Source organism: Triturus cristatus, chromosome 7, assembly GCF_964204655.1.
Source record: "Triturus cristatus chromosome 7, aTriCri1.1, whole genome shotgun sequence".
NCBI lineage: Eukaryota > Metazoa > Chordata > Amphibia > Caudata > Salamandridae > Triturus > Triturus cristatus.
This window is the reverse complement of record NC_140590.1, coordinates 1,776,679,715-1,776,707,180: the sequence shown is the minus strand read 5'-3', so window position 1 is coordinate 1,776,707,180 and position 27,466 is coordinate 1,776,679,715. Positions and strand designations below refer to the sequence as shown.

General features: G+C 50.3%; 1 protein-coding gene across 2 annotated transcripts in view; it reads right to left on the bottom strand.

The window, feature by feature from the left end:
- LOC146813077 (uncharacterized) overlaps positions 1-27,466 on the bottom strand; it is a 509,801-nt gene that overhangs the window by 411,364 nt on the left and 70,971 nt on the right. The window lies entirely within an intron of this gene.

Genomic DNA, 27,466 nt, shown 5'->3' with positions numbered 1-27,466 from the left:
CACATTGGTTGTAGGACTTGGCTTTTATTAGCCAGTCGTCCAAATATGGGAAGACGTGAATGTGCTGACTTCTGAGGTGTGCCGCCACTACCGCTAGGCACTTGGTGAATACCCTTGGTGCTGTTGTGACCCCGAATGGGAGCACCTTGAACTGGTAGTGTGTCCCGTCCACTACAAATCTGAGGTACTTTCTGTGAGCATGGTGTACCGGAATGTGAAAGTATGAGTCTTTCAAGTCCAGTGTGGTGAGAAAGTCGTTCTGGGAGAGGAGCGGAAGTACCTGCTGAAGTGTTACCATGTGAAAATGGTCCGAATGCATGTATGTGTTTAGAGGTCGGAGATCTAGAATAGGTCGTATAGTCTTGTCTCTTTTTGGTATCAGAAAATATAGGGAGTAGACCCCTAAATTTTGTTGATTGACGGGGACTTGTTCTAGTAGGAGGAAGATTACCTCCTGTTTTAGTAATGTGGAATGTTCTTGTGACATTGGGCGTTGCCTGGGTGGAATGTTTGGGGGGGGGGGGGGTATATGTCAATTCTAGGCAGTACCCTGAGCGAATAATTTGGGTCACCCATCTGTCTGAGGTGATGGTCTCCCAGACGTGAAGGAAATTTTGTAGCCTGACCCCGACCGGAGTGGGATGGTCTGGAGGGAGCAGGGGGAAGTCATTGGGTAGGCGGTGTAGCAGAGCGGGCGGTATTTGTTTTGCCTCTGCCTTTATTGTTATTGCCCCTATATCCGCCTCTTTGATAAACCCTTGTGAAGGTGGATTGAGCAGGGGATTTGTAGGAAGTGGACGCGCTGAGGAGTAGCCTCTAGCTGTACCCTGAAAGGAAGAGCAGCGAAAGGAGCGCCTAGGAGGGTGTGACTGCAGGGCTCCCATAGATTTTGCCGTATCCGTGTCCTTCATTTTCTCGAGGGCCTCATCTACCTTTGGACCGAATAGATGTTCTTGGTCAAAGGGATGATTTAGGATGGAGGCCTGTACCTCAGGCTTAAAGCCTGAAACTCTCAGCCAAGCATGGCGACTGAGGAGGACACTAGTGTTAATGGCCCTGGAGGCTGTGTCTGCTGCGTCTAAGGCACAGCGTATAGGAGGTGTTAGTTATAGTCTTACCCTCTTGAATTAATTCATTGGCCCTATTTCTGTATTTTTCTGGGAGATGGTGCATGATTGTTTCTAATTCGTCATAATGCGCCCTATCGTATCTGGCCAATAGCGCTTGAGTGTTGGCGATACGCCATATATTGGCTGCCTGTGACGCAGTGCGCTTTCCTGAAGCGTCCAGTAGCTTTGACTCCTTGTCAGGTGTTGGTGCTTCGCCTGACGCCTGGGAGTTTGACCTCTTCCGTGCAGTGGAAACCACTAGGGAATCCAATGGCGCCGGCCCTTTGATATAGGCAGGATCTGTGGGGGCAGCTTTGTACTCTCTCTATACGTGGGTTAATGACCCTAGCCCTGACTGGGCCTTTAAAAAGCTCTGGCGCATGTTTTATTACCCCCTTGAGCATAGGTAGTATGGAGGTAGACCTATGTGCGGTATCAAAGGTGTCGAGGAGGAAATCCACCTCTACCGGGTCAGTGTGTAGCTCTACCCAGTGATAATGTGCCGCCCTCTGAAGTAGGTGGTGGAATCCTAATGAGTCTTCCGGTGGAGATGGCCTGGACGGGTAAAGGTCATCCTGTGGGACATCTGGAATGTCTGGATTATTATAGTTGTCCCATGGGTCTGGGGATCCTGTAGGGGTGGGGTCTTGTGGCACATCCCCTGGATCGTAATATGGGTCCCCCTGATCATCATGGTCTGGAGACGGGGTCGGGGAGCGATGAGGTGGGGGTGGAGAAGGTGGAGGGGGCGGAGGTGGATAGGGTGGAGGAGGTGGGGAAGGTACTCTGAAAGGGGAGGTAGCAGAGTCTTTCCTCTTTGGAGGTGGAGGCGGAGCCGGTTTGTCCAAGTGTCTCTTTTTAGAAGAGAGTGCCAAATGTCCAGTTTTTGGATCCTTGGTAAGTGTCTTTTGCAAGGGATCCGGCGTAAACAGTTCCTGTGACAATGGTTGTTCCATCGGTGCGAAAGGTTTCGGGGCCGATGACTTTTTAGGCTTGTCCGTGCCGTGCTTTTTGGGAACCTCCGATTTCTTAGTCGGCGCCGAGGTGGGCTTCGGCGCGGAAGTGTCGGTGCTGAGGGCCTTATGGGGTTTGGTCGGTACCGAAAGGCCGGGTTTCGACCCAGAGGGCTTCGGTGCGGAGCTCGGTGTCGAGGTAGAGGCCGATCTCTTTTTCGGTGCCGAAGTGTGTTTCTCGGCACCGCTGGCAGGCTGGCTCGAGCCCGAGCCGCCGGAAGGCTTATTTGGCTTCTTCACCGGGCCCGAAGGTGAGGTGTTTGAAGCAGTGTCTCTGGTCTTGCCTAGGCCCGAGGCGAAGGCGTGACCGAAGCCTTTTTGGGTGTCGACGCGGGTGTGGAAGGGGGTATAGTACTCACGACCCTCTGCGCCGGGGTGATTTCCTTCACATCCGAGTCGTCGGCTTCGGAAGCACTGACTAGGTCCTCTTCGGTGTGCTGCTGTCCCGGAGCTTCGACGTCGTCCCCGAAGATGTCGATTGGAACAGAGGTCGAGGAGTGCGCCATGTTTCGTCTGGCCCTTCGATCTCGAATAGTCTTTTTCGATCTGAAACACTTGCAGGCGGGACAGTCTCGAGCCTCGTGTTCAGGGGAGAGGCAGAGGTTGCACACCTCATGAAGATCGGTGTGGGGGAATTTGGACCCACATCGAGGGCACATTTTGAATGGAGTTCTTTCCATCAGCCGGGACCGGAGCTTGGATAGGCCCGAAGGCCGCCGTCGACGACTGGAATCGAAGAAGTGTCGAAGAGAAGGTGATTGAGGAGATCTGGATCTGAACAATACCGATGAGCGAGGATTCCGCTTCGATCGTCGAACTGGAAATGTTCGGAACCGGAGCGCGAAGTATTACATCCGAGCCCGATGGCGGAAAAAAACAATGAGGATGGAGCCGAAGCCCATGCGCAATACGATACAGAGGAGGAGTCACCGACCTCGTGACTTCCAAACACTTTCCAAGAGGAAAAACAAACTGCAAACATCCGGGCCCAACACCAGATGGCGATCTATGCAAAAGTGTGTAATCTGCAGCTCATATGCCTCGAACACAATGTTTGGAAATTGGGGTTCAGCAAAAATATTTAAAAGCTGCACACCATCAAGTAAAATGTTCAGATTTGTTATAATCCTATACAAATCTCTTTTCACCACAGAATTAAATAAATGGGTCTACAACCTAGTAAAATGTATCTGAAATGTTTCCACAGTTCATTTATTAACTATCAGTGTTGTGTTAGTAAAAAAGCCTTTTATTTTACATGCATTGCACAGCACGATAGTCACACCGTTCATATTACAAAATTCTCTAACTTCAGTCACAAAAAGAAAAGTAAATGTAGAAAGAAACTGGCTTTTGACCTCTGCCTCTGAAAGCAAGCAAATGTGACAAGATAAAAAGTAAAGGCATCTTTTATTGCTCATTCACTTTGTGAGTAAGCAGAACACCTGTTGTCAGCTTGCCAGAACGGGTGAGTAGGTCCTAAAAATAGGTCGTCCTGATTAAATCTGTCTCGCCTCAGTGAGTGGATTTTTCGAGCCCTGTAGTGTCTGTGGGAAGATTCATGAATCCATCGCGACACTCAGCGCGGCCCCTCCCAGTGTAACTTCATAACAGTTGAGAATTTATACCGGAGTCCTTACTGCATTTACCGTTGTACCATTATCATTTTTTATCTATATTTGATGGTTGTGATTTTGGAAATTGCTATATTGGAAGAAGTAATATATGTAAAGCACTCTCCTTTAAAGTTTGAAAGTACAGTTTGAGACCTTATCCTCCACACCGTTTTACCTCAGTTGCCATATCAACCTCCTTTGAAACATTCTACTGTACCAGTAGGTTATAGGTTCATAGCACTTTCTGTCAACAGTATACTAGCTGCAAGTTCAACTATAGCTGGTGTGGTTGAGTATACGCTCAACCCAAGCACACAATTGAATCAATTCCCAGCATGTTACAGTCATATAGTAAAACACATTTCATTTTAAGGTTCTCTTGGTCTTTATTTCCTGCTTTATATTACCAGCCAGCCAACACGTGTTTCGTCATTTGGGATGTTACCCACGAATTCCTCAGGGCTGTCTTCCTGTAGTGTTGCTTTCAAGTACCTCAAAGCCGGTTATACTTCCGTCCCGTCAGGCACTCGAGTGGACATCAAAATCTTGAATTCTTAGAGTCTTCAAAATCTTCCAAACTGAGAATCTTATTATGAAATGTGTTTTAGTATATGACTGTAACATGCTAGGAATTGATTCAAGGGTGTGCTTGGGTTGAGTGTATACATTATAGACAGATCCACTCAGGGTTGCACTGAGGGGGTTTAGGTGGTTCCCCCTACCAGGGAGCACCACATTTAGATCACACAGCACTGACGCACCCGTAAATAGTGAGCGCCATAGTCACCCGGTGTTCCATCACCCACAGTGTATCAAGGTGCAGTTGAGGGTTTGAAAATCTTAGCATATCCAAAATAACAACTTCTTTTTAATTTATTCAGAGCAAATGACAGATCTATGGCCTTTACCTTTCAAATCACTACCTATTTTTAGCTACCAACATATTTAAACCATCCAATGAACTATGTCCTTTTTAAGCCAGGATCTGTCCTCCATTTTACCAGTCACTAATTAATTTTCATATTTTTTTTTGAGCCGTGGATCAGTCTTGGATTCGCAAACCAAAAGTGCTCATTCAATGCACAATAGCAACATAACAATGTATAAGTCTCTGTTGCAGCTATGTGAGTATCTATTGTGGTCAGTAACTAGATGCATTAGTGTTTAAGTGGACCTGTGAGTGGGTGCGTGAGTGTGTCAGTGGGTCTGTGAATGGACACAGGAGTGTCCGATTGGGTGTGAGTGACTGAGTGGGCCTCTGAGTGGGTGTATGAGTGTCTGGGTGGATCTGCGAGTGGGTGTATGAGTGTCTGTGTGTCTGTGATTGGGTACATGAGTCTGTGTGTCTGTGATTGGGTGCATGAGTATCTGAGTGGCTCTGTGAAGGAGTGCGTGAGTGGGTCTGTGAGTGGGTACATGTCTCTGAGTGGATCCATATGTGGGTGGGTGAATGAGTCTGTGAGTGGGTGTGCGAGTGGGTGAGTCTGTGAGTGGGTCTGTGAGTGGGTGTATCTGAGTGGGTGCCTGAGTCTCTGACTAGGTGTCAGAGTGGGTGCATGAATGTCGGTGTGGGAGTGTCTGAGTAGGTCTGAGACGCTGCTTGAGTCTTAGTGGGTGTATAAGTCTGTGAGTTGGTGTGTGTCTGAGTGGGTCTGCAAGTGGGTGCATGAATGTGAGTGGCTGCATGAGTCTGAGTCGGTGTGTGAGTGGGTGTGTTAGTCTGAGTGGCTCTCTGAGTGTGTATGTGTCAGTGGATTTATGAGTGGGTGTATGAATGCCTGAATGGATTTCTGAATAGGTGCATGAACATTTGAGTGAGAGTGGGAGTTTCTGAAGGCATGAGAGGTTGAGTGGGTCTGTGATTAGATTAATAAATGTCTGAGTAGGTCTGTCAGTGGGTGTGCAAGTGTCTGAGTGGGTCTGTCAGTGGCTCCACGAGTCTGAGTTGGTGTGTGAATGGGTGTGTTAGTTTCTGAGGGGGCCTTGATTGTGTGTGTGTGTGTGTGTGTGTGTGTGTGTGTGTGTGTGTGTGTGTGTGTGTGTGTGTGTGTGTGTGTGTGTGTGTGTGTGTGTGTGTGTGTGTGTGTGTGTGTGTGTGAGAGAATCTCTCAGTGGGTCTGTGAGTGGGTGCACATTGAATGGATTTCTGAGTAAGTGCATGCGTGTCTTAGTGGGACTGTGAGTGGATGTGAGAGTCTCTGAGGGGCTGTGTCTAGGTAGGTCAGTCTTTGAGTGGGTCTGAGTTAGTGTCTGAGTGGGTCTTGGGTGCAGGAGTGTTTGAGTGGGTGCATTATTATTTAAGTGGACTTGTGAGTGAGTCTGTGAATGGGTGTGAGTGGCTATGTGAGAGGATGCATGAGTATCTGGGTAGGTCTGTGAGTGGGTGTCTGAGTGGGTATGTGAGTGAATGCATGAGTCTACGAGTGGGTGCACGAGTGTGAGTGGATCTGTAAGTGAGTCAGGGGTCTAAAAACCATTAAAATGTTACTAGACCTGCGGTCTAGTAACTTGAAAAACCTTCTGGTTCTAACTGTAATGTATGTGACCCGTGAACTGGTCTCAATGTGATCGTCACACAGTTCACTTTACAAAATCCTCTAACTTCAGTCACAGAAAGAAAAGTAAAGGTTAGAAGACAAACTGACTTTTGACCTCTGTCTCTGAAAGCTGAGCAAATGTGACAAGATAACAAGATGTAAAGGCAGCTTTATTGCTCATTCACTATGTAAGCACGCAGAACAACTATTGTCAGCTTGCCAGAAAGGGCAAATAGGCCCTAAAAATAGCTTGTCCTGATTAAATCTGACTCGCCATAGCGAGTGGATTATTTCGAGCCCTGTGATTGTTAGTGTTTTAGTGAGTCTGTGACTGGGTGTATTAGTGAGTGAATGACTGTGAATGCATTGACGGATCACCTAGAAGCTTTTCACAAACAACTAAAATGACCAGGCGCCAAAGATGGGAGACAAGTCAAAAAACGCTTTTCCAATGGAAACATAGTCCAACTATAAATACCCACTGGAGACTGCCAGTAGGTAATATGTATATTTATATTCACTTAAAAAACCATAGGTTTCACACATGTTCTAGTTAGCTGGACATTTCCCTCGTAAAAAACCAATGAAATTCCCCCGTTATAGTTAGTGCAGGCAACTATAACTCACGCGACCGCAATCCTCTGCTGATAACGTCAGATATTACATCACTGTATTTAGACACCTATTTACCCATGTCTTCTTCCATTAATCTTTAGCTATACATATATTACAAATATTTATTTTTCAGAAAGACGCATATGTAATCAGTGATGTAATATCTGACGTCATCAGCAGAGGATTGCGGTCGCGTGAGTTATAGTTGCCTGCACTAACTATAACGGGGGAATTTCATTGGTTTTTTACGAAGGAAATGTCCAGCTAACTATAACATGTGTGGAACCTATGGTTTTTTAAGTGAATTTGCAAGGTTTTTTAAATGCTAATTCCTAACTATAACGTGTGTGAAACCTATGGTTTTTTAAGTGAATTTGTACGTTTTTTTAAATGCTAAGTTATGTATTTATTAATATTTTTTTTTCCAGGTTTTTCATCGTGCGCGCACCGTGCGCGCGCTGTGGGCGCTCGGTGCGCTTCACAACTCCATAGCATTAAAGACTACAATAAATTGCCGTTCTGGAAAAGATGGGGTTTGGACCCCAGTTTGTGAGCTGGATCCGGCTGTTATAAACTAAACACCTGGCCAGGGTAGTCGTGAATAACCATACATTGAGGACCTTAGAGCTGAGCCGTGGGACGCGTCAGAGGTGTCCTTTGTCGCCGCTCCTCTTTGCCTTGGCACTGGAACCGTTTGCGGCATGGATCCGCAAAGATCCGATGATCCGTGTGTCACGGGGTCACTCCGGAGGAAGAACGGGGTGGAGACAATATGGACTGTTCATTTCCGCCCCGGCCACAGGACTCAAGCGGCCCCTTTAACACGAACTGGGAATTCCTGGGGGAGGAGCCCGCAGGAACAACGTCAGCAACAACGAGCCAATCAGGGGACACGCTTTCACGTAAGGGGAACCCGGAAGAGGAGGACGGGGCAAAAGCCGGAGAAGGAGTGGAGATTGGAGAGACGGAGGTACTACAGAAGCGAGGAAGCGGAGCAGACGGAGAGAGGGCGATCGGAGGGACCGAAGGAAGCAGAGTCGCGCAGTCGACGGAGCCAGGAGGCCAACAGATACGCAACTCGCCCCGCCACGTTCCTGGAGGAGCGTGGCTGGGAAAGGTACGGGACCGATTCCTGGGCTTTTCCTTTTCACGGGGAGGGACCGAGTGATTTGAGCGAGGGAGGTCACGGGGCTGTGTGAGGCCGATTGTTGGGCGCTGCCTTTTGTTTTTTCTTTACCCACTACCACGCCTCTGACCATAGGGTCCTCTCAGTTTTGGTTGAGACACGAAAGATGCGGTGGCAGTCCCGGTGACCCCTCACTTCCCTTCCTCTCACGTAGCTTACGCCCCCTTCAAACCTACTCAAGTTTGTGTCCCTGTGTTTCTTCCTTATTTTTCCCCTGCACAACCGAGGAAGAGACGTCCCCGGAGGAGGAACACCTGACCGAAAACCCCCCTCAGGAAGACCTCAGAACATACGGGACGATTTGAGAGGCCGTGAACTTAACCCAATAAAGCAGATTGTTCAAACACAGTAGCGGGGTCGTGGCTTATTGCAACCCCCTCCTTCCGTCTTATCACAAGTGGCGAGCCAGATAGGAGCTGTTGAAACCCAACATCCGAAACAGGATGGAGGCCCTTATCCACCAGATGAAGGAGGGCCAGGCCAAACTTGAATGGGCGGTGGAAAAATCCTCCAGTCAGGCGGATCGCGCCGTGGTTACTTCGGCAATCCAGAATCAGGCTGACAGTTTATTGAAACTAGCCGAGGGACATGCCCAACTGCTTGTTACACTGGGGTAGGGCAGGGCGAGTAACCCCCCTGGAACAGTGGTACCCCTCCAGAAGTTCGTACCGGGAGACGACCCCTTGGCATTTTTTTTTTTTTAACTTTGAAAGGGCCGCAAGGGCCAGTGCCTGGCCGGGAGAACGTTGGCCTTTTTATCTCGCTCCACTCCTGACTGGAGAAGCCCAAGCAGCATATCAGATGGTAAACAAAGACGGGACCGCCACCTATACGGTGGTAAAACAATACGTTCTAGATCGGTTGGGTGTGGACGACGAGACCCACCGGTTAAGGTTCCGGCAAGAACGGGGTGCCCCGGGAGATCTACCTAAAACTTTGTTTTTCAAACTCAAAGGAGCTGCCGACCTCTGGCTCAAACCCTATGAAGCCAATATGGAGGAGGTCATGAACAAAATCTATCTAGAGCAATTTCTGGAGTCCCTCCCATATGCAACTCTACGTTGGTTAAGACAGCACGCAGGATTGTCTCTGGAACAAGCCATTGAAATGGCGACTTCTTACGCCAGGGCCCGGGGCCGACCACCTGTAAAAGAACCTGAGAGAAGCACACGTCACACCGGCCTTGGAAAACCAGAAAAAGGGACCTCGAGACCTCCACCCGAGGCCACCCGTCCCAGTGTCTCCTGACAAGAGAGCCTCGCCTACTCGGCTCCCCAATGTTATGACTGTGGGGAATGGGGACACATCGCGCGGTACTGCCGCAAGAAAAGAGAGAAAGAAGAACCAATGGATGTGAGCTATGCACCCCGAACTGTCCTATTCGCCCAAGAAACCGGGCCGGTATTTTACGTAAGTGTGTCTCTCAATGGGAGGGTGGTAAGGGCTCTCCTTGACTCAGGATGCAGACATTCGGTCATAAAGCGGGAACTGATAGCGCCTTCTTGGCTTTTACCTGGGAAAACCGTGCATATTAGGTGTATACATGGGGACGTGAAAGAATACCCTTGGGCTAGGATTGTCTTGTGTACTGACGAGGGTATGCAGCCAGAGGTGGTGGTGGGGGTGGTGGTAGAGAATCTCCCAGAATCACTAATCATAGGGATTGACACCCCATCTTTTACTCCCCTACTGCAGGCTGCCCTGAACCCAGTAAAGTATAACGTATGTCTCACACCTGAACCCTGGGCTAGAGATAACCATTTCCGGATGGCCCAATTGAATGACGCCAGCCTCACACATGCATGGCAAAAAGCCCGAGATCATCAGAACCCACTAAATAGGGCATATCCTACCTTCCTAGAACAAAAAGGGCTACTGTACCGACTCGCTAAACCGGACGCAGTCCCCCAACTGTTGGTCCCCTTAGAGTTCAGGGACCAAATCCTGTTTTTTGCACTTGTTCACCTGTTGGCGGGACATTCCGGAGCAGAAAAAACGGGCCAGGCCATTTTGCAACATTTTATTTGGCCTGGGGTATACGCTCAAATACAGAAGTACTGTCAGGAATGCCAGATTTGTCAGCGACGCAATCCCTATGTTCCCCCTCCAGTTCCCTTACGCCCCCTGCCCATCATTGGAACTCCCTTTGATCGATTGGGAATGGACCTTATAGGGCCATTACCCAAATCCGCACGCGGTCACCAGTATGCCCTGGTGTTGATTGATTATGCCACCAGATTTCCAGAGGCTTTTCCCCTTCGCGCCGCGACCTCCAGCGCCATCGCGCAACGACTCGTAGAGGTGTTCTCCCGCATGGGGTTCCCCCGAGAAATCATCACTGATCAAGGTACACCCTTCGTGTCAGGACTAATGAAACAGGTTTGCGACCAATTACGTATTAAACATATCACCACCTCTGTTTATCACCCCCAGACAGATGGGCTAGTCGAACGGTATAATGGTAGTCTCAAGCTTACCCTAAAGAAACTTCTGTCTGGGGATGGAAGGCACTGGGACCAACTGCTTCCGCTAGCCCTCTTTGTACTCCGTAGCCAAAAACAATCCAGTTTGGGGACCTCTTCTTTTGAGCTGTTGTTTGGTCCTAAACCTCGAACGTTACTCGAGATCACCAAAGATAGTTGGGAACGGGAGGGGCTACAAGAAGCCGAAGCGTTACTGGACTATACCCGGCAGCTACAAACCAGGTTACATAAACTGAGAACCCTGGCCCATACCCAGTTGTCGATAGCACAAACTAAACAGAAAACGTTTTATGATCGGGGCAGGAAGTGGAGGGAGTTAAACATAGGTGACTGGACGATGGTACTCCTACCCACGTCCACCCACAAGTTAAAAAAGGAATGGCAAGGCCCTTTCAAGGTAATCCTAAAGATAGGGAAAACCACGTACATCCTACAGATGAGCGGGAATAGGACGCAAATGTACCACATAATCTACTGAAAAAGTGGTTAGGACCCCCTCCTCCGGGACCCATACGGTGTCTGTAGTCTCCCCCCTGTCTCACACAGTCGAAGAGACTCCTACCAATCCTGATCTCACAGCGCCCCAAAGCGAAGAAATTCACTCCCTTCTTCTAAATTTCTCAGATGTTTTCTCCGATCAACCAGGGAGGACCCTCCTAGCAGAACATTCCATCTCCACCCCACCAGGGGTCGTGGTTAAACAAAAACCATACCGGATTCCTGAAGCCCGGCGAGCCGCGTTCCAGGAGGAGGTCTCCAGGATGTTGGCATCAGGGGTTATAGTTCCCTCACACAGCAATTGGTGTTCCCCAGTCGTCCTGGTACCAAAACCGGATGGCAGCATCCGGTTTTGTATTGACTTTAGGGCCGTGAACCGAGTGTCCAAACAAGACGCCTATCCCCTTTCCAGGGTAGATGAACTGATAGAACGCCTTGGTGAGGCCCGCTATATAACCACTATCGACCTCACCAAGGGGTATTGGCAGATCCCGTTGGCCCCCGTGGACCAGGAAAAAAACGCTTTCTCCACCCCTTCTGGCCACTACCACTTTACAGTCCTCCCCTTTGGGTTGCATGGAGCTCCAGCTACCTTTCAACGGGCCATGGACACCCTCCTGGCCCCTCATCTGCAGTATTCGGGGGCTTATCTCGATGACATTGTGGTGTTCAGCAAGACCTGGGAGGAGCACCTACTCCATTTAGGAAACATCCTTGGCGGCCTTCGACAGTCAGGGCTGCACGTCAATGCAAAAAAATCAAGGGTAGCCTTTCAGAAGGTCCGCTATTTGGGGTATCTCTTGGGGGAGGGACACATCGCACCCCAGACCGAGAAAGTGGCCGCCATACAGACAGTTCCCTATCCTAAAACCAAAAGGGACTTAAGGGCTTTTTTAGGGTTAGTGGGTTATTATCGTAGATTCATAGCCCAGTTCGCTACCATAGCGGGACCCCTTACAGACCTACTACGCAAAACCCACACCTCTCCCCGGTTACATGCACCTTCCGATAGGGAAGCTCGTGCTTTTCAAGCCTTGAAGGACGCACTAACTACCTCCCCTGTATTAGTGACCCCGGACTTCACTAAAACCTTTATCCTACAGACGGATGCCTCAGGTATCGGGATTGGGGCGGTTCTCTCTCTCAACAGGACACAGACAGCCACGAACGCCCCCTTCTTTTTCTCAGCCGGAAACTATTTCCCAGGGAGCAGGCGTATTCAACCGTAGAAAATGAATGTCTCGCAGTAAAGTGGGGGGTTGACAAACTCCGGTATTACTTGGAAGGCAGACCCTTCATCCTTTATACGGACCACGCTCCCCTTACCTGGCTACAAAGGAACCGCAGCCATAATGAACGCATCCTCCGTTGGTTTCTGGCCCTACAGACTTATCAAATAGACATTCGTCATCGGAAAGGGGTAAACCAGGGGAACGCCGACTTTCTTTCCCGATTCCCTTGTTCCCCCGACCGGGGTACTCCAGAGGGAGGGAATTGTCACGGGGTCACTCCGGAGGAAGAACGGGGTGGAGACAATATTGACTGTTCATTTCCGCCCCGGCCACAGGACTCAAGCGGCCCCTTTAACACGAACTGGGAATTCCTGGGGGAGGAGCCCGCAGGAACCACGTCAGCAACAACTAGCCAATCAGGGGACACGCTCTCACGTAAGGGGAACGCGGAAGAGGAGGACGGGGCGAAAGACGTAGAAGGAGTCGAGATTGGAGAGACGGAGGTACTACGGAAGCGAGGATGCGGAGCAGACGGAGAGAGGGCGATAGGAGGGACCGAAGGAAGCAGAGTCGCGCAGTCGACGGAGCCAGGAGGCCAACAGATGCGCAACTCGCCCCGCCACGTTCCTGGAGGAGCGTGGCTGGGAAAGGTACGGGACAGATTCCTGGGCTTTTCCTTTTCACGGGGAGGGACCGAGTGATTTGAGCGAGGGAGGTCACGGGGCTGTGTGAGGCCGATTGTTGGGTGCTGCCTTTTGTTTTTTCTTTACCCACTACCACGCGTCTGACCATAGGGTCCTCTCAGTTTTGGTTGAGACACGAAAGATGCGGTGGCAGTCCCGGTGACCCCTCACTCCCCTTCCTCTCACGTAGCTTACGCCCCCTTCAAACCTACTCAAGTTTGTGTCCCTGTGTTTCTTCCTTATTTTTCCCCTGCACAACCGAGGAAGAGGCGTCCCCGGAGGAGGAACACCTGACCGAAAACCCCCCTCAGGAAAACCTCAGAACATACGGGACGATTTGAGAGGCCATGAACTTAACCCAATAAAGCAGATTGTTGAAACAAAGTAGCGGGTCGTGGCTTATTGCAACCCCCTCCTTCCGCCTTATCACACCGTGGTATGGGGTGGGCCCCTGACTGGGAAGACAGAATATCGTTATATGCAGACAATGTGCTGTTGTATTTGACCTCCCCTAGGGCCTCCTTTGTATGCGTACTTGATATTCTCGCCATATTCGGCAGATATTCCGGGTTCACCATAAACTGGTCCAAATCTCTGATCTATGCCCTGCATGGCGAGCCGCCAAGTCTCCCGACAGGTAGCTTGATACAAATTGCGGCGGACGGCTTCAGATACCTTGGTATCTTTGTAACCTTAAACACCACGCTCCGATACACTCGTAATCTCCTGCCACCAACTCAGAGATTGAGGAGCAACATAAGTCACTGGAGGTCCTTGCCCCTCTCCCTACTTGGTAAGGCCGTCTTATTTAAAATGATGGATTTGCCCCGTTTTCTCGATGCTCTGCAAAACTCTATGGACCTAGTCCCCAAATCATATTTTAAGGAAATAGAAACTCTGCAACAAACTCTTTTATGGGACAGGAAACCCCGGATCACATTGGCAAAACTCACCCTCAACTGGTATGATGGCGGCATCAGTCTTCCTGATATTAGGAAATATTATTGGGCAGCTCATCTGGCTGCGATAAACCAGAGAATGTATGACGACCCAGGATACGCCATGGACAAGTGGCTCCTCCCAGGTGGGGACTACAATAGAGCACTTTACTTCAGACCCCGTAGATACCCCCTTACGGGTCCGACCGCGCATTCAGTGCAAGTTTGGCATGAAGTGAACAAGCATTTGGGATGGGACTGCAGGCTCACACTGGTGACTCCCCTCTGGAATTCCGAGCAGCTGGGAAACCTCTGGCACACTAAAGGGTTTGATAGGTGGGATCTCATTGGTATTTCCCAGATAAAGGACCTCTGGGTAGGGGGCACGATCCTCTCATTTGCTGCTCTTCAACAACAATATGAACTGGCTGGTACTGAGCACTACAATTACCTGCAGGTCCGACACGTGCTCCCGACCCACTTGGCTGGTAGATCTCCCCTCCCCGAAGCATCTCCTCTCGAGTATAGGATACTGGACGGTCACCTTCCCGAGAGATCTATCTAATTGATCTACAAAAAATTGATAAACAATATGGAAGACCCTCTCCACTCCCTTAAGGACAAATGGATTAAAGATGGAATTAAACTGGATGGTGAAGACTGGCAAACAGCAGTTTCCTCCCCGAGGGAAGTGGCAGTCCAAGCCAGGCTGAGGTTGGTGCAGCTAAAAATTCTGCACAGAATATATATCACTGGACCAGACCTAGTACGGATGGGTATAATGGAAAATGGAGAGTGCAGACGCGGATGTGGGGAGGTGGGTACCTTGATCCATATAATATGGGCGTGTGTGAGTATACAATCATATTGGCAACTAGTGCATCGCACTCTCTGGGACGTACTCGCAGTTGACCTGCAACCCGAAGCCCGCAGATGTATCCTGAACATTTGGGAGCCGACGGACCTCACCTCTTACACCAAGCAATGGGCGATCCTGGCATTAATGGTAGCCAAGAGAAATATAGCGCAAAGCTGGAGAGCCCACAAACCGCCAACACTAGTCAAATGGAAGGAGGATCTTGACTGGTGCATGTTTAGGGAAATGTCAGTATAAGTGGCCAGAGGGTGTCCTGGGAAGTGGAACAAGTTATGGGGGCCTTGGGACTCCTATAGGGGAAATATTTGTATCCCACCAGTAATTCAGAATGATGAGACTCTAGAAACACCCTAACAGTCATGATTTGTATATCTGTTTTTTGACTTACTGTAACCCATATCATAACATTGGAATATTTACAACCACTCGCTCTTGTTGTACAAAGATATGTAATGTCGATCTGTTTACAATAAAAAGGAATATAAAAAAAACATTTTTTTTAAAACTACAATAATACAAAGTAACTGATTTCCCAGAATATGCTAAAACCAAAAAACTACTCTATGATAATACTTCAACGGGGAGGGGTTTAAGAACAGAAAGCACAGACAAAAACATTACAGTAATTGCAATATAATTAGACTAGTGCATTTACGGTTATCAAAAAACATCCAGCCCCCACTCGTCGCTCTGGGATTATCATTAACGCTTGGTGCACCTTAAGAAATAAGTGACTTACCTGTAACTACAGTTATCCAGTATTGGTATCTTTCATAGATTCACATGCTTGAATCATTCCCCGTCGTCAAAGTGGGAGTCCCACGGTAATATAAATAAAGCAATAGTAAAAAACTTTCCATAGGCTATCATGTTGACAAACATGCACATAATAGCATATCTACATCATTTTAAAAAAAGGACCAATCTTTAGATATAACCAATAAGCAACTGGCACCCTCTAGAACCTTCACAAGAGAGGCTGAAGCCCCCAGATTTTACCTAAGTGAAAGGGTAGCCTCTCCAGGGAGGAGGGTGGGCTGCATGTGAATCTATGAAGATACTAATACTGGATAACTGCAGTTACAGGTAAGTAACTTTTTTTGATAAACAAGTTTTTATTGTTTTAAACGGTACAACAACAGAAACAGTCTGGTATTCCGAAGCAGTACCACACATACAGGTAAGTAACTTATTTCTTATCCAGTATTGGTGTATCTTTCATAGATTTAAATGCTTGAATTAGAGTAGCAAGCAGTAATGTAAAACAAGTACCCTTAGCGGATGGTGGGTAGTACTAGTATCCTATCAAATTGTATTCACATATGAAAAATTCTTGTGAAAATACTGGTGTAGAACTATATGCACATAAACTTATAGACAGATAGAGTAAACATTTCTACCATGGACTAGTAAACCATTTTTCATAAACAATTATACCATATTTTGAAACACAGGCCAAATTTAAACAGAAAAGCAATCCTCTAATTAAAAAGGCTAACCTTAATGAAACAAAATGGCGTGGTACTGCCTGTCCGACGGCTGCATCAGCACGCTGCGCCGACTCCAGGCAATAATGCTACGTGAACGTGCACGTCAATTTCCATGTTGCCGCTCTGCAGATTTTTTCCAGTGGCACCCCTGCAAGCAAAGCAGCCGATGTAGAGACTGCCCTTGTGGAGTGCACTCTCGTTGTTCTTGTCAAAGGCTTGCCTAATTTGTCGCAGCAAAACTGAATTGTGGCTGCTATCCATCTTGCAGTGGTCACTTTAGAAACAGTAGTGCCCTGACAACCTTGTCTATAGACTACGAACAATCGATCAGTTTTTCAGATAGTCTTAGTCTTCTGAAAGTGAGAATTTAAGACAGCTCTTAATGTCTTAAGTGCATAGAGTGTGTTCCTCTGGTGTAGTCGGATCAGGGAAGAAAGTTCTGAGAATGACAGGTTAGTTTAAGTGGAATTGCGAAGGAACTTTAGGGATGAATTTGGGATTTGTCCTGAGGATAACCATTTTATTTGTGAAACAAAGAAAAGGATGTTTAATAGTGAACGCTTGTATTTCGCTGGCCCTTCTGTTAGGGTGAGTAAAAAAGAGCCACTTTCCACATTAAGTACTTGATGTGAGCCCGATGGATGGGCTCAAAGGGTTGCTTCATTAATTGCAACAAGACTATATTTATGTTATGTTAAAATGAATTTATAGAGCGCATGTACACCGGGGAGATTTCATGGCGCTAATATGGTTGAGATCAAGGTCATAAAAAGAGGGTTGAGAAAGCCTGTCGAAAGAGCCAAGTTTTTAGAAGACTCCTGAAGCCGAGAAGATTGGTACAGGAGCGAAAAGGTAGAGAACCTGGCACCACCAGTGCGCTTTAATCTAAAATGAGGAATAAGTAATACATTTTTGTGAGCTGAACGAAGATTTTGTGTAGGAGCGTATTTGTTAATCATATTATCAACACATTTTGGGCTCTTTCCATAAAGTGACTTAAAAATAAGACATCCAGTCTTGAAAGCGCACCGCTGAGCAACCGGAAGCCAGTGTAATTGCTTCAAGAGAGGAGTAATGTGATGATGCCTAGGATGATGAACAATCAGACGAGCAGCCTGATTTTGTACTATCTGCAAGCGTCTGGAAAGATAGAGGGGGTTGCTAAACTATAATGAATTGGCATAATCGATGTGGGACATGACCAAGGCGAGAATCACCTGAATCCGGGCATCATGAGTGAGATATCTGCAAATCTTTTTTATTTTACGAAGTTGAAAAAAGCAGACGGAGATCACTGAACTAATCTGAGGCATCAAAGTAAGATCCTGACTGATGATCACCCCATAGCTTTTAGCCGAACTAGAAGGAACAGGGGGCTGACCCGGCTCCGTAGGCCAGAAATGAGGTCCCCATGGATTTTAACAATGCCACCTGTTAAAACCAGCTCAGTCTTGTCCGGATTGCGTTTTAAATGGTTCTTGTTCATCCATTGACTGATGAACAGCATGGTTGATTGAAAAGCATGAACCGACTGAGGAGTTACTGGTGGAGAAAATAAGCTGAAAATCATCTGCATAGTTGAAAATGCAGACTTTACGCTCCTTCAGAGCTCGGACAAGAGGGAGGAGATAGGGATTGAACAACAGGGGAGAAAGAGATGAGTCCTGAGGGACTCCACAAGAAATTTGACTCTAGGAGCGGTGAACTGGGCTGTACAGACTGCCTGGGAGCGATTTTCCAAAAAGGAAGTGCCACTCAGGGGGTGGAGCTTTTACAGGTGGAAAAGCATGAAAAAGGCCTTTCATGAATTGCTGTACAATTCTGGTAGAGCAGAGAGACAGACGTTTAGGGGCACACCTATATCAAGATGTAGAAGCAAGATTAACTTTAACTGAAGAACATACCAGTCGTGATTTCGCCAATGACAGAAGGTACGGTAGGATTTGTCCTGGAGCAGAGGTACGGATGCACTTTGTTTTTATGCCACCACAGACAGAAACACTTCCATTTCAGCCTGTACGTCTTGTTGATGCTTTCCGCACAAGACCTGGTGATAATGTCTTTACACTCTTGAGTAATAGTCAAATCCTTAAATCCGAAGAATTATGGAGCCAGGCATGCAAACGTAAAACGCTGGCTCCGGATGACACATCTGACCTGGGTTCCAGGTTAATAGGGTTGGTGTTGGTAGCAGATGAATGGGTTGGGCTTCCGAGAGGAGGAGAAGCTCTGTGAACCAGTGCTGTCTGGAGCATATGGGGGCTATCAGAAGAACGGAGCAGTGTTCCTTTTTTATTTTTGTAAAGACTTTGGGGGATCAGTGGAATGGGGGGCGTAAGCATATATTCCAGACCAGCGCATTGAAAGGGCATTCCCCCAAGAGTTTGGGAGAGGGAATTTGCTTGCAATGAACCAGCATTTTCTATTGGTGTGGGTCACAAACAGGTCCCAGTGTTAAAAAATCCTGTTCAGGGGGAGGAGCCTAGCGCGCATCCAAGATGGTCGCGTGAGCACAGGGCTCCCCGGACCCTCGCTGCTCCTCGGAACTTATCCTGATTTTATCCTGATATGGTTTACGGAATCTGGAAGATGAAGGCTGGCTGAACACTGACCTCCTTTCAGAAATCAAATCGGACCTGGGAATCCTGATTTATCGTGGTCTGAACTTTTGAGGCCCAACCGATGGCTGTGCCCGGTGCGAGGGTGAACTGTGGAGCCGGGGCGTAATTGAACAACAGCGGCAGCAGCGCTGTGCCAGTGGCCGCTCCATCACTTTCGGTTTCACTTTTGGACTTCTGAGGGGCTGGACGGCGGAATTGCTTGGTGCGGCTGGGTGTTTACTTGGCCGCTGCTTGAGGCCTTTGTCTCCGCCTGCTACAAGTGTGCCCATTGCCTTTGGTCCCCTCGCACCGCCACGTTGCGGACTCTGGTGCGGCGCCCGTCTGCTGTGCCGGTGCCCCTTCGACACTTGATCGGCGGTCCCCTTCTGCGATCGTGGTCCACATGGGGGGCAAGGGGGGCCCCGAGGGGCGTAAGACTAAGACTTCCCTCCGTGGGGGACCGGTCCAGACGAACAACATGGACCGCTACACTCATAGCAGAGGGTCCCCTGGAGCGGCCGGTGCCCCCCCAGACGATGCCGGTGGTGGCACATCCGTCTCCCCGGAGCTGTCCCTGCAGGACATCATGGGCGCCATTAACGGCATCAAGGAGACCATCGCCACGCAGTACGAGGCCTTGGCCCGTAAAATCGACACGGTGGCTATTGATGTTACACTAATTCGGGCGGATCTCTCTAAAACCAACGAGAGGGTTCAAGCGCTGGATGTGCGGACGTCCACCCTTGGTGCGGATGTGTCGGACCTGCGGACCACTCTTGGCGACCTCAAGCTGGCCAACGATCAGATGGCCCGGCGGCTGGAGGACTTTGAGGGACGAGCCGACGCAATAACATCCGTGTCATAGGCGTTCGAGTCCTCCGACAACCGCCCGGTTGACCTCCTGGTCGAGGAGCTCATCCTCAAACAGCTCGCCCCCGCTGGCCTGAGTAAGTTCTTTGCCGTGGAGCGGGCCCATCGAGTTCCGGGCGGTCGGCCGCGACCGGGGGCCCCCCCCCGAGGCCTATAGTAGCCAAACTTTTCCACTACAGAGACCGAGATGCGATTCTGCAGGCCTCACGGGTCCACGGCCCGGTTCATCATGAGAACTCGTCTATTAACTTTTTTCCGGACTTCACCCAACTTGTCCAGAAACAGAGGATGGGTTTCCAGGGGGTGAAGCGTCGTCTCCGTGACCTGGGCCTTAAGTACTCTATGCTTTATCCCGCAAAGCTCCGAGTGGAACACGAGGATCGGACTGCCTTTTTTGACTCTCCCGCGACTGTGAGTGACTGGCTGGACTCGCTGCCGGACCGGGGTGACCGGCCTGGGCCCTCTGCCGGTACCGAGGGTGACGGGTCCCCTTCGGAGTGACTTTTGGCCCTTGACTTTGCCACTTTGTACTGTTCGGCTGGGTTTTACTTCTTTTGTTCATTTTGTTTCACTATGACCTGTGTGGGGGGCGGGCGGGGACGGGTCCCTTTCCTCCTCCGGGGTCTTTTCGTAGAATGGGGTTTGTAGGGCGACAGGCACACTGCAAGTTTGGGTGGTTTTTTGGACCGCAGGGGTGCAGGGTGGGGGGGGGAGTTGGATTTGGGGGGGGGGGTTGGGGGGTGGGAGGGGTTGTTTTGATGTGTGTTTTTTGTTTTCAAGGCGAGGTACTGATTCTGGTCCAGTTTCGAGTGTTGCGCTATTTGCTGGGGGACCTTTGATCTACTGGAGGGGATGGGGGGGGGACGGGTTGAGATTGATGTCATGGAACGTCAATGGATTGGGGGACCGTATCAAGCGGGGTGTTGTGCTGCAGTATTTGCGTCGTCTGACTCCTGATGTGGTGTTCTTACAGGAGACGCATCTGGTTGGTAATGTTTGTCATGCCATGAACAGGGGGGGATACCGCCTCGTGGCCCATTCTGGTTTCACCACTGGTTCTAGAGGGGTGGGCATTCTCCTCCGATCTTCACTTCCGTTAGAGATCACCAGGGTAGTCCCGGATGATGGAGGGCGCTATGTGGCTTTGACTGGGAGGTGGGAGGGGCAGTCCCTTTCCTTGGTCTCTGTTTATGTTCCCCCGGGCTTCCAGAACTCCACCTTCTCAGACTTGGGTCGCATGCTGCTTGAGCTTCCGGACAGTCTTTTGCTTATGGGCGGGGACTTCAATTCGGTGGTTTCGGGTGACCGGGATCGTCACCCGCCCAGGGCCCTCCCCGCTGCCCAGGCATGGCTCGGCGGACTCTTGGAGACCTTTGGTCTGGTAGATAGTTGGAGGTTAATGCATCCGACACAATGTCAGTACACCTTTCACTCTGGGGCACATGGGAGTCTTTCCAGATTAGACTATTTTCTTATGCCCGCGGCCCAGACTGCCCGGATTCGAGAGGTTAAGCACCTGGCTCGGGGTATCTCTGATCATTCCCCACTGTGGCTGCTCTTTGATACCGGGACGCGGTCTGCAGGGCGGATCGCTCCTATTAACCCTTGGTACCTGCGAGACCCCACGACTCGCGATAGCCTGGTCAAGTCGATTGACCAATATTTCCTTGAAAACGAGGGGTCGGTGTCGTCCTCAATGTCCCTGTGGGAAGCTTTTAAGACAGTACTCCGCGGACATGCCCTCTCCCAGATAGTGGTGGCTAAGAAGATCAGGAATGAGGCGGTGGTGAAGCTGGAGACTGACATATCGGGGCTGGAGGCGGCCTTGGAGGCGGGTGTCACTCCGGATGGGCTCCATGCCCTCAGCTTGAAGCAGTTTGAATACAAGTCTCTTGTCACTGACGCTGCCAAGACTATGTATAGGGAGCAGCAGGGTAGATTATATGATGCTGGGGACAAGGCGGGTAAATTGATTGCTTGGCTGGATAAGAAGGAGAGAGTGAATCGTGTGGTCCCGGAGCTTAGGGTTTCGGATGGAACGTGTGTGACTGAGCCTGGTGAGATTGTGGAGTGTTTTGCTGACCACCTCCAGGCGGTGTACTCCCCGGTGACGGATAGGGATGAGGATGACTCTCGCCTTCTGCTGCGGGATATTGCTCTGCCCGGCTTGTCCGTCGAGGACCGTGAGCAGATGGACGCCCCCTTGTCTGTTGAAGAGATTGCCACTGCGATTCGCTCCCTTCGCTCTGGCAAGGCTATGGGCCCCAACGGCCTGCCTATTGAACTGTATAAATTACGCCCGGATAAAATCGCGCCTTTCCTCCGTCGTATGTTTCAGGAGTCGCTCGAGAAGGGTTCCCTTCCCGCTGACCAGCGTCTGGCTACTATAGTCGTGATCCCCAAGGATGGTAAGCCACGAGACCGCTGTGCCTCCTACAGGCCTATTTCCCTATTAAACGCCAAGCCCAAGATACTGGCTAAAGTCCTCGCCACTCGCTTGCTGAGCGTTATCTGTGATCTGATACATCCAGATCAATGCGGCTTCATCCCTCATCGTAATACCGCTCTTAACCTGCGACGTCTCCACGGCGTCCTCGCTAGGGCGGAGTACCTCTCCGAACCAGCCGTACTGGTTTCTTTAGATGCCACGATGGCCTTTGATACTATCGAGTGGCCATTCCTCTGGGCTGTCTTGGCTAAATTTGGCTTTGGGGAGGGATTTCTTGGCTGGGTGAAGCTTCTTTATGCTGGACCAATGGCTCAGGTGGTTGTCAATGGGCGGGTTTCTCAGCCTTTCGCTCTCGGAAGGGGTACTAGGCAGGGGTGCCCGTTGTCCCCTCTGCTCTTTGCTCTCGCCTTGGAACCGCTCGCTGCCTGGCTCCGCTGGGAGCCCTCGATCAGAGGGATCCGGTGGGCCCCGGGCTTCGAGGACCGGGTCTCGTTGTACGCGGATGATATTCTCTTGTACCTCACCTCGCCGCGGCAGTCGCTCAATGTTCTCTTTGACGTCCTTACTTCCTTTGGGAGAAATTCGGGTCTGACGATTAACTGGTCTAAATCTTGCGTGTATCCTATCTCTGGTGGCCCTCCTCTCTTGCCGCCTCGGCTTCCGATCCAAATATCTCGGTCCGGCTTTAAATACCTGGGGGTGTACGTTTCGTTGGATCCGGCGGTTCGCTATGAGCAGAACCTCCTGCTTCCACTTCGGCGTTTGAGGGTGGATACGGCTCGGTGGTGTAAGCTGCCCTTGTCCCCGCTTGGTCGTGCAGCGCTGTTTAAAATGATGTCCCTTCCCAGATTCCTTTATGCACTTCAGAACTCCTTCGACGTCATTCCGGTGGCCTACTTTCGGGAGGTGGAGAGCCTGCAGAGGAGACTGGTGTGGGACGGGCGGGCGCGTATCGCTTTGGCAAAGCTTACTCTCCCCTGGTACGACGGGGGCATCGCGCTTCCTGACATCAGACGGTACTATTGGGCCTCCCAGCTATCGGCCATTAACCATGCCACGTATGCGCCTGGCTTGAACCCGGCATATGAGATGGATAAATTCCTGCTTCCCGGCGGTAACTATAACAGGGCGCTTTACTCCCGTTCGGTTGGAAGGACCCTTACGGGCCCTACTAGGGTTGCGGTAGGGATCTGGAAGGCGGCGAATGTAGCCATGGGCTGGAGTGAGCGTTTAACGTGTGCCACTCCTTTATTCGCCTCAGACCGCTTGGGAAGCCTCTGGACAACGAAAGGCTTTGAGCACTGGGACACGATCGGTATTAGCAGAGTGGGAGACTTATGGGTTAAGGGCGCGGTTAAAACCTTCCCGGCGCTCCAGAGCGAATACGAGCTTACTGAAAGGGAGTTCTTCCGTTATGCCCAGGTTCGGCATGCCCTGCTCTCGGTCTTTGGGGAAGGGACCAAGGTCCCGGTTTCTTCGCCCCTCGAGGACCGCATACTTGACGGTCACGTGCCAGACAGTACTATCTCTCTGATTTATAAAAAACTGATTAATAATCAGGCTGACCTCTTGGTGCGTCTTCGGGAGGCATGGACGGGAGATGGGGTGGAGTTGGACGACGAGGACTGGCAGTCCGCACTGTCATCCCCTAAGGAGGTGGCCATCCCGGCCCGTCTCCGTCTGGTCCAGCTTAAGATTCTCCACCGTGTTTACGTGACGGGTCCCCGTTTGGTTTCGATGGGGTTTTCTGAAGACGGGCTCTGTAAGCGGGGCTGTGGGCTTAGTGCCACCTTTCTCCACATCCTATGGGAGTGCTGCGAGGTGGCGGAATATTGGCGCCGGGTGCATGAGGTTATGGGACAAGTCACCGGGGTTGCTCTGTTGCCGGAGGTGCGTCGCTGTGTTCTGAATGTGTGGGAGCCCAATGACTATAATGCGGCCCAGACTCGGTGGGCGGCCCTGGGGAACATGATTGCAAAGAGAGATATAGCGCAGCTTTGGGGTTCCCAGCGGCCTCCCACCGTGTCTGTATGGAAGGAGAACATGGACTGGTGCATGTTCAGGGAGAAGACTGTGTATGTGGCTCGCGGTAAACCCGGGGCATGGGGTAGAATCTGGGGGCAGTGGAATGAGTATCGTGGGGATATCTGTGCTCCCCCCCTGGTGGATACGTCCGAGGTTGCCTTGTCCCGCTGATCCTTGATGGTTCCTTGCTTATCTGGAATATCCGAGTATAGACCTGGCTCTCCCGTGAACCCCCCCCTGACCTCTTAGTCCTCCTTCTTCTTGACCGCTATCGGGTGGTCGGATGTAGAGTCCCCCTGCTGTGGTACGACGCCCATTTCTTGTCGTCTCGCCTCGCTTTTTGTTTTTAGTTATTATGTTAAATGTGTGTATCCGGATTCCCGTATGTGCAGTCGGAGCTTCTGTAATGTGCGGAGCCCCCACGGGCCAGTTATTGACTTTAGCACTGTGTGATCCTTTTTGATTCTAGCGGCCGGCCCAGGTGGTTGTAGGCCCGTGCTTGTATCCTTTTTTACTGCTCAATAAAAATTTTAAAAAAAAAAAAAAATCCTGTTCAGTTGGTCTTGCTCTAGCATCCACTCATGGCAGTGGTCTTGTGACCTGCTGAGGGCGTCTGCAAGAGTATTCCAAAGCCCTGGAACATGCTCCACTTTTAGAGATATTCCAAGAATTGTCAGCAAACTCCACAGCTGTTGGGCTTCTTGAGAGAGTAAGGGACTTAGTTCCTCACTGTTTGTTGATATAAAACATGCTTATGGTGTTGTCCGTACGGACCAACACAGATGAGCCTTTTATCCGGGGAAGGAAAGCTTGCAGGTAGAGAAAAATAGCCTTTAACTCTAGCCTGTTGATATGCATTTGTTGTTGGGACGAGAACCATTCGCCCCTGAATATGGAGGTCTTGCAGATGGCCTATCCGAACCCTCCATGGAACCATCCATGGTGGTGATGAAATCCGAGACTAGTGGTAGAAAGGAGAGGCCCTGAGAAATGTGCGACTTTAGAGTTAACCATCTGAATGCCTCCATCAAGCGTGGAGTGATAGTTACCACGTTGTCAAAGGATCCCATTGTTTGAATCCATTGACATCGAAGTTCTTCTTGAAATAACCTCATGTGAAGACAAGCTAGAGGCACTAGGTCGATCGCTGAAGACAGCATGCCCAGAAGAGACATGTACGTCCTCACTGAAGTGCACTGTCTTTTTGATAGTCTGAGAGACAAGGTTTGCAACATCTCCTGCCTTACATGTGAGATGAAAGCCTTGTTCGGAGTGGAGTCTAGGTCGGCTCCTAGGAAAGCCATTATTTGACTTGGAGAGACTGATGACTTTTGTTTGTTTAGGATAAGGCCCAGTCTGTGGAACTTATGCAGTCCTCTGTAGTCAGCTAGACGAGCCAAAGGAGCTTTCAAGAGCCAGTCGTCCTAATATAAAAATACATGGTGACCCTGGTTCCATAAGGCGGCCACCCCTGGGGCCAGGAACTTGGTGAAGATCCGCGGAGCGGATTTCATGACGAAGGGTAGGACTCAAAACTGATAATGGGTAGCAGCCACTGTGAATCGGAGGACCTTTATGTGTTTGGGGTGTATAAGATCATAAAAATAAGCATCCTCCAATTCCAGCGGTCATTTAGTCTCAACTGTTGTGTCGCTGAAAGATCTCCGAGAGCGTAACTATTCTGAAGGTTTGATTTTTGAGGAATTTGTTTAGCTGTCTGAAGTCTTAACATAAGATCTCAACTCCCCTGATTTCTTGCATATCAGGGAAAAAAAGGAGTAAAAACCTTTTCCTCTTTGTGCCACTGGAACTCTCTCTATTGCCCCCATCAGTAGCATAATAAGTGAAGACGAGGAGGGTGCGGTCCCCCGGGTGGAGCGTTTGGTGGGCGCTTGACAAAGTCCAGAGTGTGGCCATAAGATATCAAGTCCAAGCCCAATCGGTCTACTGTAATATCATGCCACTGATAGACATGACTGGAAATGATTCTCCGGCTGGGGGATGGGGAGTAGTAACTGGTAGCCCCTTGGTTCACCGACGAACTCAAGAGCTCCAAGAAGAACTGCCGCGCCCTCGAGAAAGCCTGGAGAAGGGAACCCACGCCGGACAACAGGACCACCCTCAGGCTTGCCACCCGGAAACACCACCAACTGATCCGCATCGCCAAGAAGACGGCTTTCAAGAACCGACTGGACAACAACGCTCACAACTGCAAGGAACTCTTCAACATCGTGAAAGAGCTCTCCAACCCCAACGCCGGAAGCAACGACATCACCCCTTCGCAAGACCTCTGCAACTCCCTCGCCTCCTACTTCCACAACAAGATCGCGGACATACACAACAGCTTCAGCACCCATCCAACCCACGCCACGACCGCAGCAACGCCACCCACCACCACCCTCCGCGCCTGGACCCCGGTCAACACCGAAGACACCGTCCACACGATGAACTCCGTCCACTCCGGATCTCTGACCGACCCCTGCCCTCACCACGTCTTCAACAAAGCCGACGCTGTCATCGCCCCCCACCTGCGGGACATCATCAACACCTCATTCGACACCGCCACCTTCCCCGAGAGCTGGAAGCACGCCAAACTCAGCGCTCTACTCAAGAAACCTACAGCAGACCCCACCGAACTCAAGAACTACCGCCCCATCTCTCTACTACCGTTTCCAGCCAAAGTCATCGAGAAAACCGTCAACAAACAGCTGGCCGCCTTCCTCGAGACGAATGGATCCCTCGACCCATCGCAGTCCGGATTCCGTGCCAACCACAGCACCGAGACCGCCCTCATCGCCGCCACTGACGACATCCGAGCCCTGATGGACAACGGGGAAACAGCGGCCCTCATCCTCCTAGACCTCTCCGCGGCTTTCGACACGGTCTGCCACCGCACCCTAGTACAGCGCCTCAGCAACGTCGGAATCCAGGAGAAGGCGCTGGAATGGATCGTCTCCTTTCTCGACGGAAGAACACAAAGAGTCCGCCTACCACCGTACAAGTCAGAGGCCACCGAAGTCATCTGCGGCGTCCCTCAGGGATCCTCACTGAGCCCGACTCTCTTCAACGTCTACATGAGCCCTCTCGCGGCCATCGCACGCCAACACAACCTCAACATAATCTCCTACGCCGACCACACCCAGCTGATCCTCTCCCTGACCAACGACGACCCCGCCGCCGCCAGAGCCAACCTGCACGAAGGGATGAGAGAGGTAGCCGAGTGGATGACGGCGAGCCGCCTGAAG